Consider the following 15,542-nt stretch of genomic DNA (forward strand, 5'->3'; position numbering starts at 1 on the left):
CCTAACTGAAAACCTGGAGCTTTGGAGAAGCTTACTAGCAGTCCCCTGCCTGCCTGCTCTGAGAAGCCAAACCAGAAGATCCAATCGCCTGAACCTGCCCGCCAGCTCTCTGGGAGAGAGCTTGGATAACCTCAAGTCTGAAGTCAGTTTCTGCCGCTGCTAAGCCCTCTGCCGATCCTCAGTCTCTGGACCCAACCGGTACCGTCCCTCTGACGCTCAGCCTGAAACTCTGGACAGTGAACCCCGTGTGACCAGCCCTGATCTGTTTCTTGCATTCCATCCCTGACCTGTGGTTTCCTCATTAACTTTTTCCTCTGTCTCCTGGTGTTCTGCATTTGGGCTAGAAACTAGTACCCAACATGACAAAACGCTGGAAATATGTACACCTATTTAATATTTGACAGCGTAAAAAAAAACAAAAAAAACTGGTACTTAACAGAACTCAAACGGAATTGTGCTTTTCATAAGAAATCTTGAACAAATATTTAACCGCACAAACGTTGTTTTTTTTTTACTCATAACTGGAGCTTACATATTAGGAGCTTATTTATGAGTCTGTAACTAAATTCAGCTCTGGGCTGAATCTTCCAGCTCCAACCATATATCTATAGTGTCTAAAGTTCAGTTCTAGTAGTGCTCCGTGAAAGTTAGAAGATGTGTGTAACAAGACGTCAGGTCTTCACTTACTGCCCATACCACGGTAGAAACGCTCTGCCGCCTCCGCGGAGTCAAACAGGTGAGACTGACCGTCAACAGTGATCCAAAGCCGCTCCGGATAGAGGAGCCCAAAGCGTATCCCATCCTTGTAGAGAGACTTCACTTTGTTGAACGATGCCCGTTTCTTGGAGAGCGCCCACGCTGAAATCCTCAAAGATCCTTATGGAATGCCCCTGGTATGAGATGCTTCGTGTTTCTTCGCCCACAGCAGCACTTTCCCTTTCTGGATGTAGCTATGAAAGCGCACAATAATGGGCCGGGAACCCTGCGGCGGTTTCGGCCCCAGGCTGCGGTGAGCTCAGTCCAGTTCAAATGTCGAATCTTGTAAAGCGCCTCCAGTCACGTCCTTAAACAGCGTGGTCATGAAAAGACGAGCATCGGTCCCCTCCACTCCTTCAGGGATGCCGATCACACGTAGATTCTGCCGTTTGGAGTGTGAAATCAGGTCCTCGACTGCCCGCTGTAGCTTTTCATTCGACTGAGTGTTGGTCTCCACCTTGGACTTCAGCGCAGCCACTTCGTGTTGCAGAGTCGTCAGGTCATCTGAGTGGGAAGTGAGGGCTGATTCCATTACGGAGATGGTAGCTGTGTGTGAAGCTACTATATCAGCGATCTTTTGCAGAGAAGCTTGGATAGGAGCCATGGCAGTGTTCAAGGAGGAGGTGAGTTCACCTGTTGCGTCTTTGTGCAATTTCTGAAGTTCACCGACGAGCATGTCCAGTGTTAACGGTTGTTTACCACCTGTTGCTACATTGCTAGCTTCTGCCTATCTAGTATCTTTATTCTGCGGGCTGAATTGCTGAGTCAGCTGAGGCTGTTTTTTTCTTTGGCAGGTCCTGTGGGTTTTGCTCATTTTAGTTTCAAAAGTGTTGCTGAAAAGAAAATCTGTCAAAAAGTGTTAAAGTTAAAAATGGTCAGGGAGCAAACTCTAGGCATGTGATCACTCTGCCGCTATTACCAGAAGTCTCCAGAGTTATTTTCATTTTAATTAGATTATCATGATTTACTTGGTATTATTTGCTAATTTATTAGATTTTGGTCGTGGGCAACACACTCTCTGGATGGAGTAATGCAGGGGTGTCAAAGTGTCATTCCAGAAAGGGCTGTGTGGCTGCTGGTTTTCTTTCCACCCAAGCAGTAGCACACCAGACTCCATTCATCCCATCAAGTCATCAGGTTAAGACTAGACTCACCTTGATGAGATGAATGGAGTCTGGTGTGCTACTGCTTGGGTGGAAAGAAAACCAGCAGCCACACGGCCCTTTCTGGAACGACTCTGACACCTGTGGAGTAAAGAGTGGGTAACAGTAGAGAAGCTGCAGAGATGTGTGTTAAACTACAACTCTGCTTCCTGGTCTGCACCCTGGGGGGTCAGGGTTTTGAAGGACTAATAAATGTGGCCAGATTCTTAGAAAGAAGAGCTGCACCATCCAAAGTGGGATAGATGCCGTCTCTCCGAATCAGACCAAGCTTTCCCCAAAAGGATTGGCAATTATTCTTGTAGCCCACGTTGTTTTCAGGACACCACCTAGACAACCAGCGGTTGAATGACGACATGCGGCTAAACATGTCATCACTGGTCAGATCAGGGAGGGGACCAGAGAAAATGACGGACTCCGACATTGTTTTGGCAAACTTACAAACCAAAGCAACACTAATTTTAGTGACCTCTGATCGGCGTAACCGGGTGTCATTACCACCAGCGTGAATAACAATCTTACTGTTTTTAGCCTTATCCTTAGCCAGCAGTTTCAGGCAGGATTTGATGTCGCCCGTTCTGGCCCCCGGCAAACATTTGACTATGATCCCTGGTGTCTCTACTGCCACTTTTCTGACTATGGAGCTCCCAATCACCAGAGCGGGCTTCTCAATGGGTGTGTCACTGAGTGGGGGAAAACCGGTTAGAAACGGGTTGGTGGTGACCAGTGGGCAGATTCCGCTTCTACACTTTCTGCCTACAGTTACCCAATCGCCTGGCTGGTCAGGCACTTTTGGAGGACAGCTATGTGGGGAGCCTACTTTAACTCCTGGATGTTCAACAGCCTGAAGCCTGGATTTTAACTCTGACACCCTCACCTCCAAAGCTAAAAAAATACTGCAGTTATTACGCATACCATTATCTTCCTCAATGAGCTCAACAATTTCTTCGGAAGATATAAGTAGCTGAACACCAACCCTGCGAAGAAAGTGACACCACACCCCGACGAACAGGTGTTTAGACTCGAAACATCAGCAGTGCGGAAAGTTCTTAAGAAGGTCAACGTGCAGAAAGCTGCAGGTCCTGACAACATTCCAGGTCGGCTGATCAAAGAATGCTCGGACCAGCTGACCCACGTGCTCACGGACATCTTCAACGCGTCCCTGGACCAGGCCATCGTCCCATGGTGCTTCAAGTCTGCCACTGTCCTTCCGGTCCCAAAGACAACCACCATCACGTGCCTTAAAGACTTCCGCCCCATCGCACTCACATCCTCCATCATGAACTGCTTCGAAAGACTTGTTAAGGACCACATTATCTCCACACTCGCACCATCACACGACCCGTTCCAGTTTGCATACCAGTCTAAGTGCAGAGCAGAGGATGCAGTCTCCATTGCTGTCCACCCGAGCCTGGAGCACCTGGAGGAGAAGAACACCCACGTGCGGATGCTATTCCTGGACTTTAGCTCAACATTCAACACGCTCATCCCCCAGGACCTGGTAGGCAAACTGGCCCCCCTAGGAATAAACACCCCCCTCTGCAACTGGCTGCTGGACTTCCTCACTGACAGAACCCAGGCTGTCAGAGTGGGGAACAACACCTCCGACGTCTTCACCTGCAGCTGGTCACCCCACATCTCCTCACTGGTGAAGAAGGGCCAGCAGCGCCTGCACTTCCTGCGTCAGATTAAGAGAGCATCCCTCCCACCCCCCATTCTTCAGACCTTCTACAGAGGGACCATCAAGATCCTGCTGACCAGCTACATCTCCATCTGGTCTTGGAGTTGCAGGGCCTCTGACTGAAAGTCTCTACAGAGGGTGGTGAGGACAGGGGAGAAGATCACAGGGGCGCTGCTCCCCTGCATCAAGAACATCACGGACAGGCGCTGCCTACCCCAGGCTCACCAGATCCTCTCCGACCCCACCCAGCCCAACTATGGACTCTTTTCCCCCCTGACGTCCGGCAGAAGGTTCCGCAGCATCTTCTTCCGAACAACCAAACTGCTGAACAGTTTCTTCCCCCCGGCCATCAGAATGCTTAACGCCACATAACACTCCTCCCCCCATGGACATGGGCAATACATGCACCATAGTTTAGTTTTGTCTTCATTTTAATGTTTCATTTTCAATAACTCTTTTCATTCAATAACTCTGCAATATTTATTTATAGATGTTACTTCTTCAATAACTCATTGCAATATATTTGTATATATACTGTATACTCTTACCCTGTGTATAGCTAGCTCTTACTCATAGAAAACATATTTAATGTAGAGGAATAAGGTCTTAGAATCAGAATAAGAATCGGAATCAGGTTTATTGCCATTGTTGTGAAGGAGTTCACAGACTAGGAATATTTTATGGTACAATCGTGCAACATGAAACATATAATATGGAATAGGTAAATAAAATTATAAAAATATCTAAAAACACTGTGAGTGTTTAGCTCTGTTACACTGGTAGCCAAGTGATCGACATTTTATTGTCAAGATTCACCTTGTGTTTTTTGTGCAATGACAATAAAGGAAGTCTAAGTCTATCACTAAAGGAGGCAAAAGAATAACTGAACATCTGACACAGAGAGCAGGAGAGGGGAGAGGAAGAAGGAAGCGCTGGAAAAGAGTCAAGGGAGGGGGAGAGAGAAGCCATAGTGATGTTAAGCTAACGCTAGCCTAGGCTAGCTTCTCCTTACTACCAGAAATAAAACCGTGTGAAACTGACAAATGCTCAGGAGAAACGTGCAGCAGAAGGCGCTATGTTTTAAAGTAGTTCTGGTCAGTTGGAGTTACTTAGATACAGAGATATCACAGAAAAAATAACTTCAGATGAAGATCATCTGGACAGCAACAACACTCAGTTACTCCAAACAGGAATTGAACAGGCCCAAACAGGAAGTCAAGGTCATGTCTCCCGTCATGTGAATCCATACCCCATTTGCCTTGTCCCCCAATGCTCCCTTCTCGACCCATGCCTGTTTTTCATTTGGGGCTGCAGCTGTCTGCATGTCAATGATTTCCATCAACCCAGTGTCCTGTGCGGCTACGGATGCCTGAAGCAGCTGCGATTTAGGTTCTGTTTTTGTCTTGTACCCAGCAACATTTTTCGCAGTCAGTATAACCTTTGAAGTGCTGGACTGATGTGCAGAACACTTCACAATGGCAACCTGTTCTGGTTTTGTCAAAGCTCTTTTAGGTGCAGCATATGTGTAACATTTTTGACTACCTTTCCTGTGGTAGTCAAAAAAATCAGTTCTTAGCCAATGTTTTAGATCTAGGTGCACTGTTTTTACCATGTGTGCAGAGTCTGTCTATATGTTCAGCTTTTTTTCTTCATGAAAATACAGGCACGGATGATGGGGCGTGTGCCACGTGTACCCGGCAACAGGACTATGTCTGGCAGAGGAAGAAACAACAGCATAAGATGCCACCACTCCTTCCCCTGATTTTGTGTGACTATGACCATCTGTGAAAATGTCAATTGCTTCATCTATGGGGTCATCAGTGCCTCACAAACGTGAGGGAAACAATCCATGGTGGGAGCTGCCATGTTGGTTTCTGTATCAGTATAGAACACATTTGGCTGGAGTAAAACTTCCTGCATTTTGGATGTTTGCCAAGGGTGAACTTGTTGCCTGAAATGTAACTTACTAACGCATGATGTGTGTGGACCCTGGTGCCCTGTCCCCTTGACATGAGGTTCCCTTTATTGCTTTAGCAATAGCACAAAGTGCTCTGGTGCATGTTGGGTGTCCGACCTCTACGGGATCCAGCTTAGTGCTGTAATAACACAGAACCCGCCTTCCCATGTTGCCCTGCTGCCACAACACAGAGGACACAAAACCCTCTTATTCCTTTACCTCCAATTCAAATTTTTTTGTCAAATCAGGGGATGCTAATTCTGTTGCTTCATTCAAACATGGTTTTAGCAGTATAAACGCCTGTTTTGCCTGCATATTCCAACATACCGGTGCTTATAGGTTACTGTATCCAGCCGCCATAAGCATCTTCCTCAAAGGTGCTGCGGTTTCTGTAAAGTCAGGCACATAATTTTTGTTATAATTTGCCATTCCTAAAAATGACATGAGCTCACGTACCGTGCTTGGTTTCGGATGTGTGAGAATGCTCCTCTTATGTGCTTCCGTAATCCCCACTCTAGCTGAGGTTATCACCCTTCCTAGAAACACCACTCATGGTCTGCAGCACTGTAACTCTAGAGACTCTAAAACCCTTAGACCCCAGCAATGCCAAAAAAATCTGCACTCAACTGACCCACCTCGAGTTCTGTCTGCCCTGCAAGGAGAATGTCATCCATGTACTGCAGCACACAGCACCTGTCCAAAAGAGGATGTTGAAATGTCATCATAAATGTTTGTAAAACATGATTAAAGTGGGAGGGGCTGTCGGTCAATCCCTGCGGTAAACTGGTATACGTGTATTGTTGACCCTCAAACGTGAAAGCAAAAAGCTCCCGGCAACTTTCCGGGATGGGTATAAAAAAGAACTCGTTAGTGAGATCAAGCATAGTAAAAAATCTGTAATCATTTTCCAGATTCGAAAGCATCATGTACGGATTTGGCGTGTCATAATGTGTGGACTTAAGCCCTCCATTTATTTTTCTGAGGTCATGCACTAACCGGTAACAATTTTTCCCAGGTTTAGCAACAGGTGAGATGGGAGTGTTGTAAGGAGAACCGCATAAAGTTAGTACCCGGGATGACAAAAGGCCGGCAATCGTACCCCATATCCCTTCTGTCTTTTCAGCCGAGAGCGGATATTCTGGTGGATGTATTACTTTTCAGATTTCATTTCTAAAAAGAGCGGGCTAACATCAGTGCACAGGCCTACATCATAAGGCCCCTTTGACCACTAGGGCCTCCGAACTAATTCAGAAACCTTTTTGGGATTTTCAAATCTATTCCCCCTCCCGGGTTTCTCCCCTTTTTTTTAAATTCCAAAATTTTATTTTTTAGGTGTTAAAAAGGGGTTTTAAATTTTGGGGGGCCAAAATTTGGGGAAACCCCCCAAATTCCCCTCTTTCATTGACCTTTTTTCTGGTCCGTTTTTTGGGGGCCTTCCCTTTTTGGGCCCCTAAAGGGTGGGGGTCCCTTTTTCCCCCTTTTGGGGAAAGTCACAATTTGGGTTTTTTCAAGGGGGTTGGTTTTTAAACAAAAACCCCGGGGTACAGAATTTTTTTTAAACCCCCCAATCCCCCGGGTGTTTTATCAACCTAATTTTTCAGTTAAATCCCCTTTGGTTTTCGGGAGAAAAAATTATTTTTTTTATAAATTTTTTTGATTTTACCTAGGCAAAAAAACAAATTTTAAAAAAAAGGGCTAGATCGGGTTTACAACCCCCATAAAATTTGGCGCCGGGCGGGAAGACAATATATCGACAATAAATAGGTATGACTGGGGGGGGAAAAAAAAACAATTTTTAAAACAAGAGCCAATACGAATGCCGTTAATTGGGGGGGAAAATTTTACTCAGGCGATTTTTTCCGCGAATACCACAACAGCCCCAGAAAATTTGCAAAAAAACAATTTTCCTTTTAAAAGGATTTAAATGGGCCGGAGATTTATTTACAAAAAGACACCAAAAGCAGCGAGCAAAAAATGTTTTAAAAAGGGGTCCCCCCCAAATGAAAAATTTTTAAATTTTAAAATGAAAATTTTTCCAAAAAATCCCCCTTGCAAAATGCAAAAAAATCAAAGAAAATTTTAAAAGCTTACCAATAAAAATTTTCACTTATGTTAAAAAAATTATTTCAAATTTTTCCAAAGAAAATGAAAAAACCCCCCTTTTTTAAAAGTGGGGGTTAATTTTTGGGACTAATTTATAATGGGTACCCTAAATTGTAAACAAAAAAAACCCATCGGTTTTAAATGGGGGGTTTTTTGGAAAAGGAAAAAGGCGGTCCCCCCGGGGGGTCCCAAAATTCTTTTCCGGGAGCGAAATTTTTCCCAAACCAAACGGGTACCCAAAAAAAATTTTTGGACTTTAAAAAAAAAAAAAATGACAGATTTACCCAATAGGTCTTACAGAAAAGGGAAAATGCTTGGGTTCAACGTGGTCAAAAAAACAACCAGCCCCCAATTTTTGGGCCCCCAAAACGTATCCCTTTTTAAACCCAAAGCTGTGTTGTCTTGGGGATCCCCCCACAAAACCCCCCTCCCAACCCCCCCAAACGTTTCCCCTTTTCTTCGAACAAACCCCCCCCAACCATCCGGGTCCCCACCCCCTTTTTTCCCCCAAACACCTTTTCCCTTTAGATACCCCCCCAAAGGAAACCTGGAAGGAACCCCTTTGGTTGTTAATCTATAACAAAATAAAAATAAAAAATGAAAAAAGTTTCCAACAAGTTTAACTAAAACTCTTATTTTGGGGAAATACCAAAATTTTTAATTTTTTTTTTATTAAAAAATAAACCAATTTTTTCCATGTATTTATGCCCCAAACTTAGAAACCTATTTTTATCCCCCTTTTTTAAAAATTTCAAACCCCCCTTTTTTTAAAAACCCCCCAAAAAAAACCAAAAATTACTTTCAAATTTTTAAAAATTTTTTCCCATTTTTTAAAAAAAAAAAAAAATTTTTTTTAAACCCCCCCCCCCCCCCCAAAAACACCCTTTTAAAAAAAAAAACCCCCAAAAAAAAAACCCCCCAAATGTATTTTTAATTCTAACTTTTTTTTCTTTTTTAAATTTTCCCTTTTTTTTTTTGGGGAGTTTTAAAAATTTGTTTTTTAAAAATTTTTTCCATTTTATTAACATTTATCCCCAAAAATTGGGCCCCTTAGATAATCCCCTGGGGAAAAAAAGTAAAAAACTTTCATTGAAAAAAATTTTAATCATTTTTTAAAATATGGAATTTTTAATTTTTTTTTGCAAAAAAAAATTCTCAGAAACCCTTTCATGGCAAGCATTCTGCTCTGTTCTGATCTGGGCGGGGTTCGCCCCCCCCTACTTACACAATAAAAACAGCCGAGTCATAACAAATTACAACACTTTTGGGTTTAAAATAAATGTTTTTAATAAACCCTTGAAAAGAACTTTTTTGTTATGGGGAAGAAGAATGTCTTGGGTTTAAAAACACCCCGCCCAAGAAAATATTGAAAATTTAAGGGGGAACGACGAGTGAAAACTTTTATAGTGAGTTTTTAGAATATTAATATATAAAAGAAGAAATAAAAAAAAAACCACAACACCACCCCTTTTGATTATAAAAAAGGGTATTGTCCTTGTTAATCATATTATAAAAAAAAAAAAATTTAAAGAAAATAAAAAAAACTAAGAAACTATAATTGTGAGTATATGTAAAGAAAGCTAAAATCTAAGAAACTAAAAATTGTGAATATATGTAAAGAAAGCTAAAAATTAAAAAACCAAAATTGTGAATAAATGTAAAGAAATCTAAAAACTACAAAACTGAAATAAAAAAATAAGAAAAATAATGATAATTAAAAAATTATAAATCAAAAATCCACAACTGCATTAAGTCGGTGGACAATGTTAAATGATTATAATAGATGCAAAAATTATGGAAAAGATTATGATAGCTAAAATATGTTGCCAATAAAAAAAGCCCTGGAATCACACCTTAGTTGGCAAAAATATTTACTGTTTTTCCCCATTATGATACTTTTATGGTAAAATATCTATTTGCTGAAAATTTTAATTTTTAGTTCTTATCATTTTCAGTTACCCTTTTTGTTTCCCTGGAAAGAGAAAAGTTCAAATCAGTCAAAACAATAGACCTTTCATCTCTACAAACTGTAAGTCAAATTATTAATCTGAGCTTCATTAAAAGTAAAAAAAGGATCAATCTCTATGCAAAATGTTAAAATCATAACACAAAGATGTTTCACGCAGATGATGAGTTCAGCTCTTCAGAATCAGGGTCATTCAAAGCACACATTGAAAAGTTGGAGGATTTAATCTCAGCGCTCCTTTTTCCCAATGGTAGCTGAGATGACCCGATCATCAGAGTTCATTCTCTAATTTGATTTTTTTTTTATATATATACTCTAATAATCCCAGAGGGAAATTACTTCTCTGCATTCAACCCAGCCCATTGGGGAGCAGTGAGCTGCCATTGTGAGGCGCCCGGGGAGCAGTGTGAGGTTAAGGGTCTTGCTCAGGGACCCAGAGTGGCAGTCTGTGGGAGTGAGGGATCGAACTCACAATCTCAGGATTGAAAGCTCTATGCCCTAACCACTAGGCTGCCACTCCAGAAATCTCTGCCAATACTGACCATCAGCCATCAGGTGCTCATCTAACACTTGAAATTTATTTTTATTATCAAGAAAAGTAATATCAAACACTTAGATACTAAAAATGTTAATCTTTGATTAAAATACAACACATCATAACACATTTCCCTTCTCATTCATGTTGTATGATTAAAAAAATCAAAAAGCCAAAGCTGATGTCAGACATCTTCAGGTGGACGTCTTCATCTTTCTGTTGATGTTGGTCCCTTATACAGGCGACATTTTGTACGTGGTTCAATGGGTGGTCTGCAGAGCAGCTGGTCCTCAACACATCAGGTGGACGACTGATGTGTTAATTAACCAATCAGAGGGGATTATTCTGCCCCTATATTCTGATTTGTTTTGTTGAAGCTTTTCCTGGTTCCTTCCAGATGAGCTCAGATGAGCTCTGATCACTTTCTTTCATGACTTTGAGCCACACCTCCTCCTGCTGAAGGATGGAAGGATGGCTGAGAAGGTCCTCCATCAGGGTCTCCAGGCACCTTGGTCCCCCTGTAAAGCCGTCTCTAAGGGAAAAAAGGTCTTGTAGGTCATTTTAATGTGTCACCTGTCAGTCCTAGTCTGGCCAGAGGTCAGAGGTCTGGCCCGTTCTGTGGTCCAGGAAAGGGTCGACACGTCATGAGCTCACTGGGAGTCAAAGTTACCAACATGCTGAATTAAAGGAGCTGAGGGAAGGACAGATCAGATGTTATCTTACCCTTTCACAAACAATAGTAGATAAAACAAGTTCATGTAGCTTAAAGAACTTTAGATTAAAATTTGAACTTTGTCACAAATCATTGAATTATTTCATAATTTCAAACTTACCCAGTAAATGTACTTCCTTAGTATTCGGTTCTCTTTATCACTTCTGCAACTGCAGAAATCCAAACAAACTTCTCCTCAGTAGAGGAGGGAGGGGGACAGTGTGTGTCAGTGGACTGCAGCAATGTAAACAAGGGGAGACGCTGCAGCACAGTCTTCTGTTGCTTCCATCAGACATGATGTGTGTGGAAGAAGAATATAGGCTTTCTATCTGATTTCAAGAACGATGTTTCCAAGGCGAAGCAAAATCAAAGAACCAGAAACAAGAGTTTCATGAGGCGAAGAAACACCAAACCAGGGGTGCAAGAATCTGAACCATCAACAAAGCTTGTTTTTCCCAAACGCACATCAGACAGTCAGACTAAGGTGTTCAAACTTCATCCAGCAGTCTAGCAGTCGTTTCTGTCCTCTGCTGCTAAGAATTACCTCAATAGATCATTTTCCTTTACAAGGCCATTTTATACCCTTATTTATTTACTTTACTGGTTTAGTCATAATTTAGTAATTTATTTAGGTTGTTTATTTATTCTGCTCTCAACTATCAACCCAAATTCCACATGGACTGTTCCAGATGGAAAAATAAACAGCATCTATATGGATCCTTATTAGTTTAGCTTTGCTGTTTTTCTCTTGTTTTATCTTCTTTCCACCCTTTTCTTCATCAGTACAGGATAATACAGGAGGGTGTTAAATCCTGCTTGGCATTTCTGCCTGTCGCACCTCCTCCGGTGCCCATGGGTCAGCTGCAGGGTCATCGGCCAGGAACCACCATTCACCAACGTTTCGCCCCTTTAATCCTGGAACGTCTCCTGGTGGCGGGGCAGTGACAGGGACGTCTCCCTGTCACCCCCTGCAGCTGAAAGATGTTATTCTCTGCAACTGTTATCTGGGGGTTAGTTGTTATTCCCCCAGGTTCTGTCCTTCCTCCGCAGCCAGAGCCAAAAGCTCCCTTTCTCCGCCTCCTCAGCCAGTTCCTTTGTTGCCTTCCTCAGCCTTCCTCCCGTGACTCCCACGTCTTTCAGGAGGCGTATGGTCGACAACCCTGTGAAGCCTCGGCATCCGACCTCTACTGGGTAGATGGTAGTCTTCCAGCCCGCCTCCCGGCACTCCGCAGCCAGCTCTGAATACTTGGCCTTTTTTCGCTCAAAGGCAGCTTCGATCCCTTCCTCCATTGGCGCAGTGAGCTCAATGAGGGCTACCGCTCTTGCCTTTATGGACCACGCCACAATGTCTGGTCGGAGAGATGTGGTGGTGATTTCTGTGGGAAACTGAAGCTTCCTGTCCAGGTCAACCTTCATGCTCCACTCCTGGCCAGTAGTGAAGGGCCTTCCGGTTTCTCTTTGCTTGAAGCTTCTGATTCCTCCTTCCGCGACAAAGATGGTGGGGTCCTCTGCTGGCGATGGTGTTCTACTACCCTTTCTGCGCTCCTCCAGCACTTCGGCTAGCTTTCTCAAGACCTGGTCGTGGCGCCATCTATAGCGGCCCTGTGAGAGGGCCACTTTGCAGCCTGACAAGATGTGCTGGAGGCTTGCGTTGGGAGCATTGCAGAGTGCACAACATTCCTCATTTCCGAACCACTGATGAAGGTTCCGAGGACAAGGAAGCGTGTCATATGTTGAGCGGATAAGGAAGCTAAGTCTTGCCTGTGGGATCTTCCACAAGTCTGACCAACTGATGTTCCTGGTTGAGATTCCCTCCCAGGTTGTCCAGCTTCCTTGCCGTCCCTGAGACACAGCCTTGATCTTATAGCGGTCTTCCTCCATCCTCGTCACCTCCGCCACCACCATTTCCTTTCTTTCCTTGTGGTGGGCCTTGGACCAGAAGCGTGGTGCTTCTCCCCATCCTAGGCCTGCTCTTCCTACCTGCACCCTGCCTACAATCTCCTTGTGCTGCAGCCGGCTTACCGCTTGGTCAACCTCGGTCTGGGCGTTCCACTTGCGGCCAGTCAGGACCCTGGCGTTAGCATTCCTACCCAGCTCATCTGTGGACTCCCGTAGCTCGAGCACCAACCTGGTCTTTTCTTGCATGTAGCCCAGCTGTAGCGATCTTAGGGGTAGCTGGAGCATGTTCCTCCCAAATAGGCCGGCTTCAGAGAGGCACCGTGGCAGCCCCAACCACTTTCGGATAAATGAATTGGCTTTCCCATCCATCCTACTCACGGTTGATGAGGAGATCTCACTCATTTTCAGGGGCCACAGCAGTCTCTGGTAGAGTGTAAATTGGTAACACCAGACCTTGTATTTGCCCGGTAGTTGGCTTTGGTCAATTCTCGTCAGGCCATCAGAGAGCTGCTTCATAACAGTTTTCCCCATTTGCTTGTCAGAAAGCTCGGCAGTGTACTGCCTCCCAAGGCTTTTGATGGGCTGCTCTGCAAGGAGTGGGATCTTCTCTCCCCCGACGACGAAGGTGGTGTTGTCGTTCCGGACACCTCTCCTGAGTGACAGGCTACGGGACTTGGAGGGCTTGATCTTCATCCTTGCCCACGACATCAGCTCATCAATCATCCTCAGCAGTCTTGCTGTACATGGTGCTGTCTGAAGGAGGGTGGTGACGTCGTCCATGTAGCTCCTTAGCGGGGGGAGCCTCTGGCCAGTTGGCAGTTTTATTCCTCCTGCCATCTGCCTTGCACCGATGAGGATTATTTCAAACGCTGCTACAAACAGAGTAGGTGAAATGGCACACCCCATCGCTATTCCGACTTCAAGCCGCTGCCATCCAGTAGTGAAGTCCAGGGCAGAGAAGCACATTTGCAGGTTGTTAAAATAGCTTTTTACCATGCTTCTGATGCAAGCAGGCATGTGGAAGAACTCCATGGCGTAGATGATCAGCTGGTGTGGGACAGATCCATATGCGTTGGCCAGGTCAAGCCAGACGACATGCAGGTCAGTCTTGTCGCGCTTAGCCCTCTGGATCTGGTCCCAGATCATTGTGGAGTGCTCCACACATCCTGGGAACCCTGGCACCCCTGCCTTCTGACAGTTGGTGTCGATGTATTTGTTCTGGAGCAGGTAGGTCGTCATCCTTCTGGCTAGCACAGAGAAAAAGATCTTTCCCTCTACATTTAGAAGGGCGATGTTACGGTACTGCCCTATGTCCTTGGAGTTTGTTTCCTTGGGAATGAAACCGCTACTGCTCTTTGCCACTCGACTGGAATGAGTTGTTTTTTCCAGGCAGTTCTCATTAGGTACCATAGCAGCTCTAGTACCTTAGGGCAGTTCTTATAGAGCTTGTAGGGGACTCCATTGGGGCCTGGTGCAAAAGAAGACCTCGCTTTCTCCACAACTTGCCTAACCTCACTGAGCTTGGGAGGCATGGTGTTAAACTCAACAGTTGGTTGTGCAGGCTGCGGTAAATATCCTGGTGTTCCTAAGGGGACATTCCTTTGTGGATCGCTGTACTGATTCCTGACATGCTGTTCCAATTGCTCCCTGGTAGTTTCAAGCTTGCCAGTCTTCTTTTCCTCCAGCAGCTGTCTGGCATGCTTGAAGGGATCCTTGAAGAAGCTGGCTCTCTCTTTATGTATAACATATGTATAACATAGGAAAGGAAAATCTTAGTTTTTCATTTCGTGAAATCTAATTCAGATTAAACTGACACTTTAGATTTTATCCTATTGGATTATATTATTCATTCTTTTTCCTCTATAAGGTGCTATTTTGTTTAAATTTTCATAAGTCAGAGCAACGATCACCTTTTCTCTGTCTTGGTCAGAACCTCAGACATTCATAGCACAGGGTCAAAGCAACATACCACAAAATTTGGTTTGTGACTAAAACCTGTGCACATTTTACAACTACTGTGTCAGATCATGTTTGGACCCTTTTCTCTCTCTGGATTTGCCTAAGTTTTCATCTCTAGGTCCGTCCATAACATTATGGAATATTGTGACAGCAGGAAATGAACAAAACGAGACCCGTCCTGTTTTTTAACAACCACAGGCCTGATAAATAATGTTTTGTTTTCCAGTCCTGAAGCTGACATAGAAAAAGACAGTTGCTGCTGAGTTTTTTCTCTTTAAAAGATACATTTTTGGTTTAGATACTTAAGGTTGGTTCTAATTTGATCAAAAATTACTCTAAAACAATCATGGTTTAGTGAAAGCCAACCAGGCCGTACATTATCACCCTCATTAGACATTTTCCTATAGATAAAGTCATGTCAGTCAGCAAGCATTTTCTTCATTGCAAGATGCAGAAAGGAATCTAATAAGAGAAAGTTATCAAGCTTTTCTTAAATAGTTGGAAGTCTATGGAAATGGAATATAAAATAAAAGTAAAGAAAAGAAAATATATATATATATATATGATCGATCACTTTAGCCTTTACTGATTTCTGCCAACAGGCGGTTTCAGTCCTGGAGCTCCACCACCTCAGTCCAAAAAGGTCAGCCACTTCTCAAACAAAAAAAAAAAAAAAATCAAAGATTTAAAAAATAATTTAGCACCAGAGAGAAGGAAAGCCTTATGTTGGTGCACCTCCTCCTTGTTTCCCCACAAAAAAAATTCCCCAGTGTCCCTGTCCTCATGGTTTTTGGACACACACTCATTGTGGAGC

The sequence above is a fragment of the Cyprinodon tularosa genome, unplaced genomic scaffold (assembly GCF_016077235.1).
Source record: "Cyprinodon tularosa strain WSP-4 unplaced genomic scaffold, ASM1607723v1 ctg1207, whole genome shotgun sequence".
Classification (NCBI taxonomy): domain Eukaryota; kingdom Metazoa; phylum Chordata; class Actinopteri; order Cyprinodontiformes; family Cyprinodontidae; genus Cyprinodon; species Cyprinodon tularosa.